The following is a 15318-nucleotide window of genomic DNA, read 5'->3' as shown; positions in this document are numbered from 1 at the left end:
TCTCCCGCCCTTTCTCACGTAAGCACAAGCCCATCAGCCGATAGCCTTGGCGGCGCCTGTATTATGTTTAAACTGTATAAAAGACGAACCTGATCATTGTCTCTTTAGACTTGTGCTGAACGGACTCCCGGTTCTACGCTGGCTACTCAGGACTTGTTTCTTACCTCCGAAGAGCTAAAGTACAGAGTGGTAAATCCTAGACTTCCACCACATTAGTGATGTTGGACTGCTATTATTTTGAACACAACTGTACATACTAACACTGCAACGGCCTCACAAGTCTACAAAGAACCAAAATAGTGTAGTTAAGAGTATAAGGGATTTTACAATGTAGTCCCATCTGTGATGGTATTTTGATAATCAGTTTGCTAATTTGGGTTAGTCATGGATCTTTAGAAAGGTACACAGATGTTATTTCTGAATAGTATAGTGGAATAGTAAAATTGTATTCCACATTCTGAGCATTGCACTAAACATGTAGCAAACTTTGAAAGGTTCAAAGGAGTATTTTGAGAAGGTCAACTAAAGAACATCCATCACAGCTTTTATTTAATAAAAAAGTAATCATCCAGCACTAAGAAAAGTGTATAAATTAACAAATATTTCCCAGTATAGTTTAGTAAAAAATAGCTTTATCTGACTTGATACACAGCATGTTTGCAACCATATTTTCATCCTCAAAAGCTTGGCTCAGTGCTAGAATTGTATGTAATCTAAAAGAGATATGACTGAAGTTCCAGATCAATTTGTTTCAAAATAAGGAAAGGGGAAAAACAGCCTCCACACCATAGTTTTATTGGTTGAAGTGTGATCATACATAAAGATTGTGTGAACTCTGATTGGGAAAAACAATGTTACTTATGTGTCTTAAAGAATTGAGGAAGTTTACCAAATTTCTGAGCCTTACAACTTAACCTTGATTTACAAACCATGCCTATCCCCTTTACATGAACATGTTTATTGTGTTTACAGCAAATGAATATGCAGATTTAACATAAGGTACCAGAAATGAAGGCATTGCCACTTCTCATACAAGGTACATACTGTATTTACACAACAAAATGAGAAACAAACCCCACATTTTTAAACACTCTGCACTGTATGTAGCTATGAAAAGATCTAGATATGTGTACATACATTTTTCACCTTCATCTGACATTCACAATGATATTTCAGGTTGTGGAAACCTAAGAAAGCTTGAAGGAAATGGCTGACCAAAGAATTGCGAGCCCTTTAAAGCTTTAAATAATACATAAAACCAAATAACCACAGTCAGTTAGCTGTCTGTCAATATCACCTACTCTTCTGCAAGCAGTTCACTTACACATTTATTTTAAATTTTGAGACTGCTACAAGAGAAGCAAACTGGGCAAAGTGAAAGTAATGTTTAAAAAAAAAAAAAAAGTTCAACAAAAGAGTACTTGATTAGCATACAGTTCAATGAAAACTTCATGCAATTTCAGGCAAGATGTAACAGCACCATCAGCCCCAAAACAAAATATACACAAAAAAAAGATTTTTGTTTACAACTGAATGATTTGACAAGCTGAACACCCTGTAGTAAATCTGTACAACCAAAATACATTTGGGATCTACATCTAAAGTTGCATTATTCAGGTTATATACACTTTTCCACCAATCAATATATTATCTTTACAAGTAGACTTCATTCAAACCCAAACATTTAGAAAACATAAGACTAAACAGGAACATTTGATCACAATAAACATCCATTTAAAAACAAGCTGTCATTTATACTGTACCCCAAAACCATTGATCAGTCCTACCTGCTGCTGTTCTCATCTGTACAGTAAACTACAGCAGATCTAAAATATTTCTTGTGTGGATGGATTTCGACTGCTGGATTTGGAAAATTTGAGAGAATTGTCAAAATATGGGAATGGTCCTAACTTGTATAATGTCAGTTATTGTTTTGGGTGTAAATGCAACGATATTGTCTCCTGTGTGTGAAGTGTCTGGTGTAGTAAAACTGCATGCAGAAGTCAAAATACAGTAATAATGGCATTCTGAGTGACTCAAAATAGTAATACAAAATAGAATCAAGTCAGAGTATGGACGCAAACCCAACTCTCCAATATTCTAATACAATAGAACAAAGGCTTTCAATACACTTTGGCCTCTTCACTGAAGAGAGCTAGACTATTCCATCAATAAAGATCTGTTCTCTGGTGTCGGGTGGGACTGGATTGGAAAGAGAAGCCATGTTACGTGTTACTTACTATAACATTTACTTCGAAACATTGTTTGAAAGCAATTCATAAAAAAGAGAAACGGTGTTAATGTATTCTTTTCAGCAGTTCGCTCTTGTACACACTTTGTTTTGCAACATTGATATTTATTCAGAAAAATGGAAAACTACATTTGTACAAAGTGAGATACCACAATCTCTTTTTGCAAAAAAATGACTTGCACCCACTGCCTCTGTTGGGAAAAGCTTAGGTTGATCCATGGATGCCTGTTTTGTTGCTTATGTCCTAGTCAATTTTCACATTTGTGTAGATCTTCCTCACAAAGGCACTTGTTCCCATATACCCAACAGCTCCTGAAAAAGAAAGATACATAAAGAGATTATTGTCATATAGGTCGATAGACATGCATGGTTTGTACCTTTTGAGCTTCACCCTTACACACTGAATTTACTAAAACCATGAAAAAATATTGATTACCAGTAATCACAACACTTAAAATACTTTTAAGCATGTAGTTTTGTGCATTGCTGCACTCTTTAGCCACACTGAACATATGCTACATTGTCTAATAGCAGGAAACATGCAAATCCCTGTAAACAAACAACCTAAAATAGGTACGTAAAGGCCAGTGCTCGACCTCAACACAAGATTTGAGAAAGCGTTTTGTTTGTACCTGATAGATTGCATAGAAACTGTGTAACATGTATTGAGCCTAGTTTCAAGTATGTGCTATTGCAGCTCAAGTTCTCAAGGCTCTGTGGTAACATTGGAGAGTACAGCTTCACTGGTGGACACTGGCAGCTGGCTTCGCACTCTCAGACATGCATAAAGTGTGTGTGGGGGGGGGTAGGTAGGTGTGTTCTGGGTGTGGGGGTGTCAATATCATGTTCTATTTACAAATAAAGATTGATGAATGTGTGTATTGTGTTATTGAGGAGAGAGTGCTGGGAAAAATATGGCATAGGTTGGGTGTGTTTGTGTAACTATGGCAGGGGGTGATTATGTGGGATGGGGAACACTCAAAGATTACAAGAAGAACACTCAGAGAATACAAACTCAACAGCAACAACGCACCTACTACGACAATCCACAAATTGTGCATTGTTTAGAGCGGTTATAAAGTGTTGAGGCACTCAAATTCAAAACTGTCGCAACCTATCACCTGTCAGAATCGAGACGAGGCAGTGCCAGTGAATCACCTGATTGGACCGCGAACCAGTCAGGTGATTTATTCAGGCAACGAAGCAGTTGCTGCTTCGGACGTCATATGTCACATGATTTTTTTCGCACCAAAGCAAGCTTTGAAGCAGTGCTTCGATGGAATTGTTGTCCAGTGTTTGAAGCACGTATCGAAGCTTCAGTGTCAAACTGCCATCACTAGTATGTACGCTCTGACTCTGGCTAATTTGTTTGTAGCATGATGATTTACTCTTTACACGCTGTGGTCGCTTTGCAGCGCTTCCACCTGTTGCTTGGTGGTGTCCTGTCTTGGTCAGTGGTGCGTGCTGGGCTATTGATCGCGTAACATTCTGTATGGATTCCTACCGAACGTAAACATTTAGCGGAGCTCCGTGAGCTCGCTGGTTGGAGTGGGAAGTTGTCAACTTCCTGGTACGTATCCCATAACTTGGATCTCTATTGCTCTTGTTTTTAGCATTATGTTTAGCACTAATGGGGTGTCCTGTGTGCCTTCTAGGTACTGCCGGTTGTGTCCGTGCCTACTGCTGTTTTTGCCATACGTAGCTTACCTGCATAGCTGCCCCATCCGTCCTGGGCTAGCCACTTGCCTGGAAGATAGCGGCGAAGACGCTAACAACCGCTACTTTTAACTTATCCGGCTATCTGTTGTCTTGTCCTTGTGTGTTGTCTGTCTGTGTGCAATCAGTGTGGGTGTGTGTTCTGGGGAGGTTTTGGTTACTTTGGGGGATTTTGTTTATGGTGTGCTTTAGTCCTGCTTAGGTTAACCCACTGGCAGGAGGCCTTTTTATAGCTGCGGATCACCAGTGGTCTGCTTAGCCGCCCAACCATAGCCTTTGTCATTCTGTGTAGTTGTGTGTTTATTGTTTGTTTGTTTATATATTCCCTCACCTCCTTTCTCTTCTTTTATTTTTCAGGTGCTGAGTGCCCAAGGCAGGGAGGCAGCTAGATCCCCTCGGTGGTGGTGTCCCTTTCCCCGTGTGTGTTCACGTGTGCCTCCTGGTTTTTCTCTTATTTTGCCATTTTGATCCTGTTTTGCGGTGTGTATGTGCGAGCACGAGTGACTGATTGGTGGTGTTGGACCCCCTCCCTTCGTCTCCTGTTATCTCGCCCCCTGCTGGTAAGCCTCAGCCCTGATAGCTCTGTTTCCCCCCCTACTCTCATACGGTGTGATTGACACTTGTCCTGTATGTTATATGTAGAGCCTCTATTTTTATAATAATAAAGACAACTTATTTTTGGAACCTTGTCTCTGGTGCCGTTAGTCAACGAACATGTGTGCTAAAGTCTAATTGTGAGTTCATTGGTTAATATTTCCCTGGGTGCAATTCCCAGGGTGGCGTTGTCTGCTACCCCGCTATTGCTACTGCCACACATGCATGTCATGACTGTTGGGTCCGTTGGTTTTCTATTACTCTACTACACCTACTAGTAAATTATTTGCCATGTAGAAATATAATGTCTACCAAAAACAGTGATTGATCTGGTTAGTGTTATGGAAAATACATTCATAGAACTATTTTGAGGTTATACACTTTCATATGACTGATAAACTTGTGTAACTATTGTGATTACATTTTCTCTTGCCACACCTCTAGGGTTCTATAGCCATTGTTCTGAGAAGCACTGTATGATTTACCATATGAACAGCGGTGATCTCTGAGGGAGTGGTCAGAGAGAGCAATAATGGGGGGGACAGGCGCATCCTGCCGATAGGTGTGAAATGTTGAACAGCGATTAAGCAGTAAGAAAGCGCTGATTGATCAGTAAGAGAGTCTCACCATTGTTCATTCTCTCCCGCCCTTTCTCACGTAAGCACAAGCCCATCAGCCGATAGCCTTGGCGGCGCCTGTATTATGTTTAAACTGTATAAAAGACGAACCTGATCATTGTCTCTTTAGACTTGTGCTGAACGGACTCCCGGTTCTACGCTGGCTACTCAGGACTTGTTTCTTACCTCCGAAGAGCTAAAGTACAGAGTGGTAAATCCTAGACTTCCACCACATTAGTGATGTTGGACTGCTATTATTTTGAACACAACTGTACATACTAACACTGCAACGGCCTCACAAGTCTACAAAGAACCAAAATAGTGTAGTTAAGAGTATAAGGGATTTTACAATGTAGTCCCATCTGTGATGGTATTTTGATAATCAGTTTGCTAATTTGGGTTAGTGTGGGGGGACATGCAGCGTTCGGCCTGTAGAGGGAGCTACAGGACCGTGGCCGGGGTTGTGTCGGCGAGACTTTTGTTGCACACCTGCTGCGAATTAAGTCTCGCCGGCGAATGTTTAAGATGGGTGTGCTTCTGCCATTTCAGTAGGCGAGGAGAGCTGGGAACGGCGAGACGAGAGAGAGACTTTCTGACGAGGCTGGAAAGCCCAAACAGTGTGACAAGTAACTTTATGAATAAACGGGAGAGAAATCCCTTACCTCCATACTGCGTCTGCCTCTGTGTACAAACGGACATTGCTACATTGGCGCCCAACCTGGGACACAGAGGACTAGATGGACGCGCTAGCAGCGGCAATCGCGAGGATAACGCTCGTGTTAGAGCAACAGACAGCCCTGCAGCAGACCCAGCAGGCGACCCTAACGGAGCTGACGGCGGCGAGGCTCGCGGGCGGGGCCGGCGGGCCGGCGCCGGGGACCGGAGCGGCACCAGGTCCCCCTAAGGTCCAGCTGCAGAAGATGGGGGACCTGGACGACCCAGAGGCGTTCCTCGCGGTGTTCGAGGGGACGGCGAGGATCTCGGGGTGGCCGGACCGAGAGTGGGCCTACCATCTGCTGCCCCTCCTGTCAGGGGAGGCGCAGCTCGCGGCCCACAGTTTGCCGGCGGCCGCCCAACGGGATTACCCGTCCCTGGCCCGGGCGATTCGGGACCGCCTGGGCCTGACACCGGAGGAACACCGACGCCGGTTCCGGGCCATGACCATGGAGGAGGGGTGCCGGCCCTTCGCCTTCGCCCAGCGGCTGGGGGACAGCGCATGGCGGTGGCTGGACCCCGAGAACAACTCGGCGGTGGAGGTCGGGAACCGGGTGGTATTGGAGCAGTTCCTCGCGGGGCTCCCGGCCCGCACCGCCGCCTGGGTCCAGTACCACCGCCCCCAGGACCTAAAGACCGCCGTGGGTCTGGCGGAGGACCATCTCTCCCTCCCACCGCGAGGGCCACAACGACCAACCCCGGCCCCGCGGCAAGGGGGGGGACGACAACGCCCAGGAGGAGCCGGGGGAGCAGAAGGAGGGAGGCCGGCGCCCGCCCCGAGAACGAGATGGCAGGAGCGCGCCGATCCGGAACCAGCCCCGGCCCCGCAGAGAGAACCGCGAGCGACAGGGGGGGTGTGTTGGCGGTGCGGACGGCCGGGCCACGTGCAGGCCGAGTGTCGGGCGATGGACGTGGGGCAGGTCGTCCGCATCGGCGACATACCGGGCCCTCCCCCCGGACCAGGAGCGGCGTATCGTATTCCGGTAAGGATACAACGTGATACGCACCAGGCGTTCTTGGATTCGGGCTGTATGCAGTCCATGATCCAGGAGCGCCTGGTTCGACCGGGGGCACTGTTGAAGGCATCGAGGGTGCGGGTGAGGTGTGTGCATGGGGACATTCACGAATATCCGCTGGTCGCTATCGAAATTCATTTTGAGGGGAGAAACCATAGGGTACAGGCGGCGGTTAGCCCACGCCTCACGCATCCCCTGATTCTAGGTGTGGATTGGGAGGGGTTTCCTCAAGCGGTAAAGAGGGCTACCGGGATGCGTGCACGACAGCTAGGGAGGTGTGTGGCGTGTAATGTGCTCTGTGCCGAGGCGGCGCCTCGCGACACTGCCGGGGAGCCGGAGCCGGCGGGGGCGCCTCACCCCGAGACTTCCTCGCCGAACTATCCGCTGCTAGGCGACTTCCCCCTCGAGCAGTCTCGTGATGAGACCCTCAGATCAGCCTTTGACCAAGTGATAGCAATTGATGGTACTTTGATACGGCCAGACACAGTGCGCGCCCACCCCTATTTCGCGATTATCAGCGACAGGTTATACCGAGTAAGTCGTGACTCACATAGTCAGGAGGAGGTAACCCAGTTGCTGGTTCCCCGCAGCCGCCGCGAAATGGTCTTCCAGGCGGCTCATTTCAACCCCATGGCGGGCCATCTAGGGTATGACAAAACACTGCACCGTATAATGGCTCGATTTTATTGGCCGGGGATTCGGGCAGAGGTGCGTAGGTGGTGCGCATCCTGTCGGGAATGTCAGTTAGTAAATCCCCCGGCCATCCCACGGGCCCCCTTGCGGCCCTTACCATTGGTCGAGAACCCCTTCGACCGCATTGCGATGGATATTATCGGGCCATTTGAGCGGAGCACACAGGGTTATCGATTTGTGTTGGTCTTGATAGATTACGCCACCCGATACCCCGAGGCAATACCTCTGCGCAATACCTCTGCCAGGAGTGTAGCGCAAGCATTGTTTCAAGTCATCTCCCGCGTGGGAATCCCGAAAGAGATTCTCACCGATCAGGGCACTAATTTTATGTCACGCACCCTCAAGGAACTGTATGGCTTGCTGAACATCAAGGCGATTCGAACCAGTGTTTACCACCCGGCCACGGACGGCCTTTGTGAGCGGTTCAATCGGACCTTGAAGTCAATGATCCGGAAGTTTGTCCACGAGGATAGTCGGAATTGGCATAAATGGCTAGATCCCCTGTTGTTTGCGGTGCGGGAAGTTCCCCAAGCTTCCACCGGGTTTTCCCCGTTTGAATTACTCTACGGCCGTAAGCCCCGGGGTGTCCTAGACCTGTTTAAAGAAAATTGGGAGGAAGGGTCTAGCGACAGTAAGAATGAGATCCAGTACGTCCTCGACTTGCGCACAAAGCTCCACGCCCTAGGGGCTATCTCACGTGAGCATTTGCTGCAAGCCCAGGAGCGTCAGAAACGCCTGTATGACAGGGGGGCTACCCTACGAGAGTTTACACCGGGAGACAAGGTGCTCGTACTGTTACCCACCTCCAGCACGAAATTACTCGCGAAGTGGCAAGGGCCGTTTGTGGTCACACGTCGCATGGGGGACGTGGATTATGAGGTTATACGCTCGGACCGGGGGGATAGCTTGCAGGTGTATCACGTCAATCTCCTAAAAAAATGGAACGACGTGGTCACTGTTGCTCTGGCTACGATAGTTCCAGAGAGAGAGGAGTTCGGTCCGGAAGTCCCAAAATCGAAAGGTAGCACTCCGGTCGATATTGATACCCATCTCTCTGCTAGCCAGGCCGCGGACGTTGCAGATTTGCAGCTTAAATTCGCCGACGTGTTCTCTCCCCTGCCCGGTCGGACTACGCTCATCGACCACCATATAGAAACGCAGCCGGGTTTAACGGTGCGCACGCGTCCCTATAGGTTGCCGGTGCACAAACGAGACGTTGTGTGCCGGGAGTTGGAAGCCATGCTGGAGCTGGGTGTGGTCGAGGAGTCCCGCAGTGATTGGTGTAGCCCCATCGTGCTTGTCAACAAGCCAGATGGGACTATACGGTTCTGTGTGGATTATAGACGGGTTAATGCGGTCTCCAAGTTCGATGCCTATCCGATGCCCCGGGTCGACGAGCTCTTGGACCGGCTTGGTACGGCCAGGTACTTCACGACATTGGATTGCACGAAGGGATACTGGCAGATTCCACTCTCGCCGGTGTCCCGGGAGAAAACGGCATTCTCCACTCCGCTCGGGTTATTCCAGTTCACCGTGCTCCCTTTCGGGTTGTTCGGAGCCCCAGCCACTTTTCAGCGCCTCATGGACCGTATTCTGCGGCCGCACGCCGCCTATGCTGCGGCCTACCTAGACGACATTGTCGTCCACAGTGACACCTGGCCGCAGCATGTGCGGAGGGTGGCTGCTGTTCTGCGGTCCCTGAGGCAGGCGGGGCTAACGGCCAACCCGAAAAAGTGCGTGATCGGGCGGAGGGAGATCCGGTATCTGGGGTACCACTTGGGACGGGGGGAGGTGCGACCGCAGATTGAAAAGACTGCGGCTGTCGCCGCCTCTCCCCGGCCCAAGACAAAGAAGGAGGTGAGGGCCTTCCTGGGGCTGGCGGGATATTACCGCCAGTTCGTACCGGGGTTTTCAGAGCTGGCCAGTCCCTTGACGGACCTCACCCGGAAGGGGGCCCCGGATCCGGTCCAATGGTCGGGCCAGTGCCAGGGGTCGTTCGAGGCCCTTAAGGGGGCTCTTTGTGGAGAAACGGTCCTGTATGCGCCTGATTTTAACCTCCCTTTCTCCCTACAGACGGACGCGTCGGATAGAGGGCTGGGAGCAGTGCTGACCCAGCGCGTGGAGGGGGCCGACCGGCCGGTGCTGTACCTGAGCCGTAAGCTGTCGGAGAGGGAGGGCCGGTACAGCACCGTGGAGAAGGAGTGCCTGGCCATCAAGTGGGCGGTCGGCACCCTCCGCTACTACCTGCTGGGTCGCGCCTTCACCCTCTACTCCGACCATGCCCCCCTCCAGTGGCTCCACCGCATGAAGGATGTAAACGCGAGGATCACCCGGTGGTACCTCGCGTTGCAGCCCTTCAACTTTTCCGTCGTGCACAGACCGGGGGCGCAGATGGTCGTGGCAGACTTCCTCTCCCGGGCAGGGGGGGGGGAGTAGGTCGTCGGCCGTCGGGTCCCCGGCCTGTGTCGGGCGGTGGGGGTATGTGGGGGGACATGCAGCGTTCGGCCTGTAGAGGGAGCTACAGGACCGTGGCCGGGGTTGTGTCGGCGAGACTTTTGTTGCACACCTGCTGCGAATTAAGTCTCGCCGGCGAATGTTTAAGATGGGTGTGCTTCTGCCATTTCAGTAGGCGAGGAGAGCTGGGAACGGCGAGACGAGAGAGAGACTTTCTGACGAGGCTGGAAAGCCCAAACAGTGTGACAAGTAACTTTATGAATAAACGGGAGAGAAATCCCTTACCTCCATACTGCGTCTGCCTCTGTGTACAAACGGACATTGCTACAGTTAGTCATGGATCTTTAGAAAGGTACACAGATGTTATTTCTGAATAGTATAGTGGAATAGTAAAATTGTATTCCACATTCTGAGCATTGCACTAAACATGTAGCAAACTTTGAAAGGTTCAAAGGAGTATTTTGAGAAGGTCAACTAAAGAACATCCATCACAGCTTTTATTTAATAAAAAAGTAATCATCCAGCACTAAGAAAAGTGTATAAATTAACAAATATTTCCCAGTATAGTTTAGTAAAAAATAGCTTTATCTGACTTGATACACAGCATGTTTGCAACCATATTTTCATCCTCAAAAGCTTGGCTCAGTGCTAGAATTGTATGTAATCTAAAAGAGATATGACTGAAGTTCCAGATCAATTTGTTTCAAAATAAGGAAAGGGGAAAAACAGCCTCCACACCATAGTTTTATTGGTTGAAGTGTGATCATACATAAAGATTGTGTGAACTCTGATTGGGAAAAACAATGTTACTTATGTGTCTTAAAGAATTGAGGAAGTTTACCAAATTTCTGAGCCTTACAACTTAACCTTGATTTACAAACCATGCCTATCCCCTTTACATGAACATGTTTATTGTGTTTACAGCAAATGAATATGCAGATTTAACATAAGGTACCAGAAATGAAGGCATTGCCACTTCTCATACAAGGTACATACTGTATTTACACAACAAAATGAGAAACAAACCCCACATTTTTAAACACTCTGCACTGTATGTAGCTATGAAAAGATCTAGATATGTGTACATACATTTTTCACCTTCATCTGACATTCACAATGATATTTCAGGTTGTGGAAACCTAAGAAAGCTTGAAGGAAATGGCTGACCAAAGAATTGCGAGCCCTTTAAAGCTTTAAATAATACATAAAACCAAATAACCACAGTCAGTTAGCTGTCTGTCAATATCACCTACTCTTCTGCAAGCAGTTCACTTACACATTTATTTTAAATTTTGAGACTGCTACAAGAGAAGCAAACTGGGCAAAGTGAAAGTAATGTTTAAAAAAAAAAAAAAGTTCAACAAAAGAGTACTTGATTAGCATACAGTTCAATGAAAACTTCATGCAATTTCAGGCAAGATGTAACAGCACCATCAGCCCCATCCCAAGCACCAAAACAAAATATACACAAAAAAAAGATTTTTGTTTACAACTGAATGATTTGACAAGCTGAACACCCTGTAGTAAATCTGTACAACCAAAATACATTTGGGATCTACATCTAAAGTTGCATTATTCAGGTTATATACACTTTTCCACCAATCAATATATTATCTTTACAAGTAGACTTCATTCAAACCCAAACATTTAGAAAACATAAGACTAAACAGGAACATTTGATCACAATAAACATCCATTTAAAAACAAGCTGTCATTTATACTGTACCCCAAAACCATTGATCAGTCCTACCTGCTGCTGTTCTCATCTGTACAGTAAACTACAGCAGATCTAAAATATTTCTTGTGTGGATGGATTTCGACTGCTGGATTTGGAAAATTTGAGAGAATTGTCAAAATATGGGAATGGTCCTAACTTGTATAATGTCAGTTATTGTTTTGGGTGTAAATGCAACGATATTGTCTCCTGTGTGTGAAGTGTCTGGTGTAGTAAAACTGCATGCAGAAGTCAAAATACAGTAATAATGGCATTCTGAGTGACTCAAAATAGTAATACAAAATAGAATCAAGTCAGAGTATGGACGCAAACCCAACTCTCCAATATTCTAATACAATAGAACAAAGGCTTTCAATACACTTTGGCCTCTTCACTGAAGAGAGCTAGACTATTCCATCAATAAAGATCTGTTCTCTGGTGTCGGGTGGGACTGGATTGGAAAGAGAAGCCATGTTACGTGTTACTTACTATAACATTTACTTCGAAACATTGTTTGAAAGCAATTCATAAAAAAGAGAAACGGTGTTAATGTATTCTTTTCAGCAGTTCGCTCTTGTACACACTTTGTTTTGCAACATTGATATTTATTCAGAAAAATGGAAAACTACATTTGTACAAAGTGAGATACCACAATCTCTTTTTGCAAAAAAATGACTTGCACCCACTGCCTCTGTTGGGAAAAGCTTAGGTTGATCCATGGATGCCTGTTTTGTTGCTTATGTCCTAGTCAATTTTCACATTTGTGTAGATCTTCCTCACAAAGGCACTTGTTCCCATATACCCAACAGCTCCTGAAAAAGAAAGATACATAAAGAGATTATTGTCATATAGGTCGATAGACATGCATGGTTTGTACCTTTTGAGCTTTACCCTTACACACTGAATTTACTAAAACCATGAAAAAATATTGATTACCAGTAATCACAACACTTAAAATACTTTTAAGCATGTAGTTTTGTGCATTGCTGCACTCTTTAGCCACACTGAACATATGCTACATTGTCTAATAGCAGGAAACATGCAAATCCCTGTAAACAAACAACCTAAAATAGGTACGTAAAGGCCAGTGCTCGACCTCAACACAAGATTTGAGAAAGCGTTTTGTTTGTACCTGATAGATTGCATAGAAACTGTGTGAACTGTGTAACATGTATTGAGCCTAGTTTCAAGTATGTGCTATTGCAGCTCAAGTTCTCAAGGCTCTGTGGTAACATTGGAGAGTACAGCTTCACTGGTGGACACTGGCAGCTGGCTTCGCACTCTCAGACATGCATAAAGTGTGTGTGGGGGGGGGTAGGTAGGTGTGTTCTGGGTGTGGGGGTGTCAATATCATGTTCTATTTACAAATAAAGATTGATGAATGTGTGTATTGTGTTATTGAGGAGAGAGTGCTGGGAAAAATATGGCATAGGTTGGGTGTGTTTGTGTAACTATGGCAGGGGGTGATTATGTGGGATGGGGAACACTCAAAGATTACAAGAAGAACACTCAGAGAATACAAACTCAACAGCAACAACGCACCTACTACGACAATCCACAAATTGTGCATTGTTTAGAGCGGTTATAAAGTGTTGAGGCACTCAAATTCAAAACTGTCGCAACCTATCACCTGTCAGAATCGAGACGAGGCAGTGCCAGTGAATCACCTGATTGGACCGCGAACCAGTCAGGTGATTTATTCAGGCAACGAAGCAGTTGCTGCTTCGGACGTCATATGTCACATGATTTTTTTCGCACCAAAGCAAGCTTTGAAGCAGTGCTTCGATGGAATTGTTGTCCAGTGTTTGAAGCACGTATCGAAGCTTCAGTGTCAAACTGCCATCACTAGTATGTACGCTCTGACTCTGGCTAATTTGTTTGTAGCATGATGATTTACTCTTTACACGCTGTGGTCGCTTTGCAGCGCTTCCACCTGTTGCTTGGTGGTGTCCTGTCTTGGTCAGTGGTGCGTGCTGGGCTATTGATCGCGTAACATTCTGTATGGATTCCTACCGAACGTAAACATTTAGCGGAGCTCCGTGAGCTCGCTGGTTGGAGTGGGAAGTTGTCAACTTCCTGGTACGTATCCCATAACTTGGATCTCTATTGCTCTTGTTTTTAGCATTATGTTTAGCACTAATGGGGTGTCCTGTGTGCCTTCTAGGTACTGCCGGTTGTGTCCGTGCCTACTGCTGTTTTTGCCATACGTAGCTTACCTGCATAGCTGCCCCATCCGTCCTGGGCTAGCCACTTGCCTGGAAGATAGCGGCGAAGACGCTAACAACCGCTACTTTTAACTTATCCGGCTATCTGTTGTCTTGTCCTTGTGTGTTGTCTGTCTGTGTGCAATCAGTGTGGGTGTGTGTTCTGGGGAGGTTTTGGTTACTTTGGGGGATTTTGTTTATGGTGTGCTTTAGTCCTGCTTAGGTTAACCCACTGGCAGGAGGCCTTTTTATAGCTGCGGATCACCAGTGGTCTGCTTAGCCGCCCAACCATAGCCTTTGTCATTCTGTGTAGTTGTGTGTTTATTGTTTGTTTGTTTATATATTCCCTCACCTCCTTTCTCTTCTTTTATTTTTCAGGTGCTGAGTGCCCAAGGCAGGGAGGCAGCTAGATCCCCTCGGTGGTGGTGTCCCTTTCCCCGTGTGTGTTCACGTGTGCCTCCTGGTTTTTCTCTTATTTTGCCATTTTGATCCTGTTTTGCGGTGTGTATGTGCGAGCACGAGTGACTGATTGGTGGTGTTGGACCCCCTCCCTTCGTCTCCTGTTATCTCGCCCCCTGCTGGTAAGCCTCAGCCCTGATAGCTCTGTTTCCCCCCCTACTCTCATACGGTGTGATTGACACTTGTCCTGTATGTTATATGTAGAGCCTCTATTTTTATAATAATAAAGACAACTTATTTTTGGAACCTTGTCTCTGGTGCCGTTAGTCAACGAACATGTGTGCTAAAGTCTAATTGTGAGTTCATTGGTTAATATTTCCCTGGGTGCAATTCCCAGGGTGGCGTTGTCTGCTACCCCGCTATTGCTACTGCCACACATGCATGTCATGACTGTTGGGTCCGTTGGTTTTCTATTACTCTACTACACCTACTAGTAAATTATTTGCCATGTAGAAATATAATGTCTACCAAAAACAGTGATTGATCTGGTTAGTGTTATGGAAAATACATTCATAGAACTATTTTGAGGTTATACACTTTCATATGACTGATAAACTTGTGTAACTATTGTGATTACATTTTCTCTTGCCACACCTCTAGGGTTCTATAGCCATTGTTCTGAGAAGCACTGTATGATTTACCATATGAACAGCGGTGATCTCTGAGGGAGTGGTCAGAGAGAGCAATAATGGGGGGGACAGGCGCATCCTGCCGATAGGTGTGAAATGTTGAACAGCGATTAAGCAGTAAGAAAGCGCTGATTGATCAGTAAGAGAGTCTCACCATTGTTCATTCTCTCCCGCCCTTTCTCACGTAAGCACAAGCCCATCAGCCGATAGCCTTGGCGGCGCCTGTATTATGTTTAAACTGTATAAAAGACGAACCT

This window comes from Argentina silus, assembly GCF_951799395.1.
Source record: "Argentina silus genome assembly, chromosome: Y".
Taxonomy (NCBI): domain Eukaryota; kingdom Metazoa; phylum Chordata; class Actinopteri; order Argentiniformes; family Argentinidae; genus Argentina; species Argentina silus.
Note: the sequence above shows the minus strand (reverse complement) of the source record.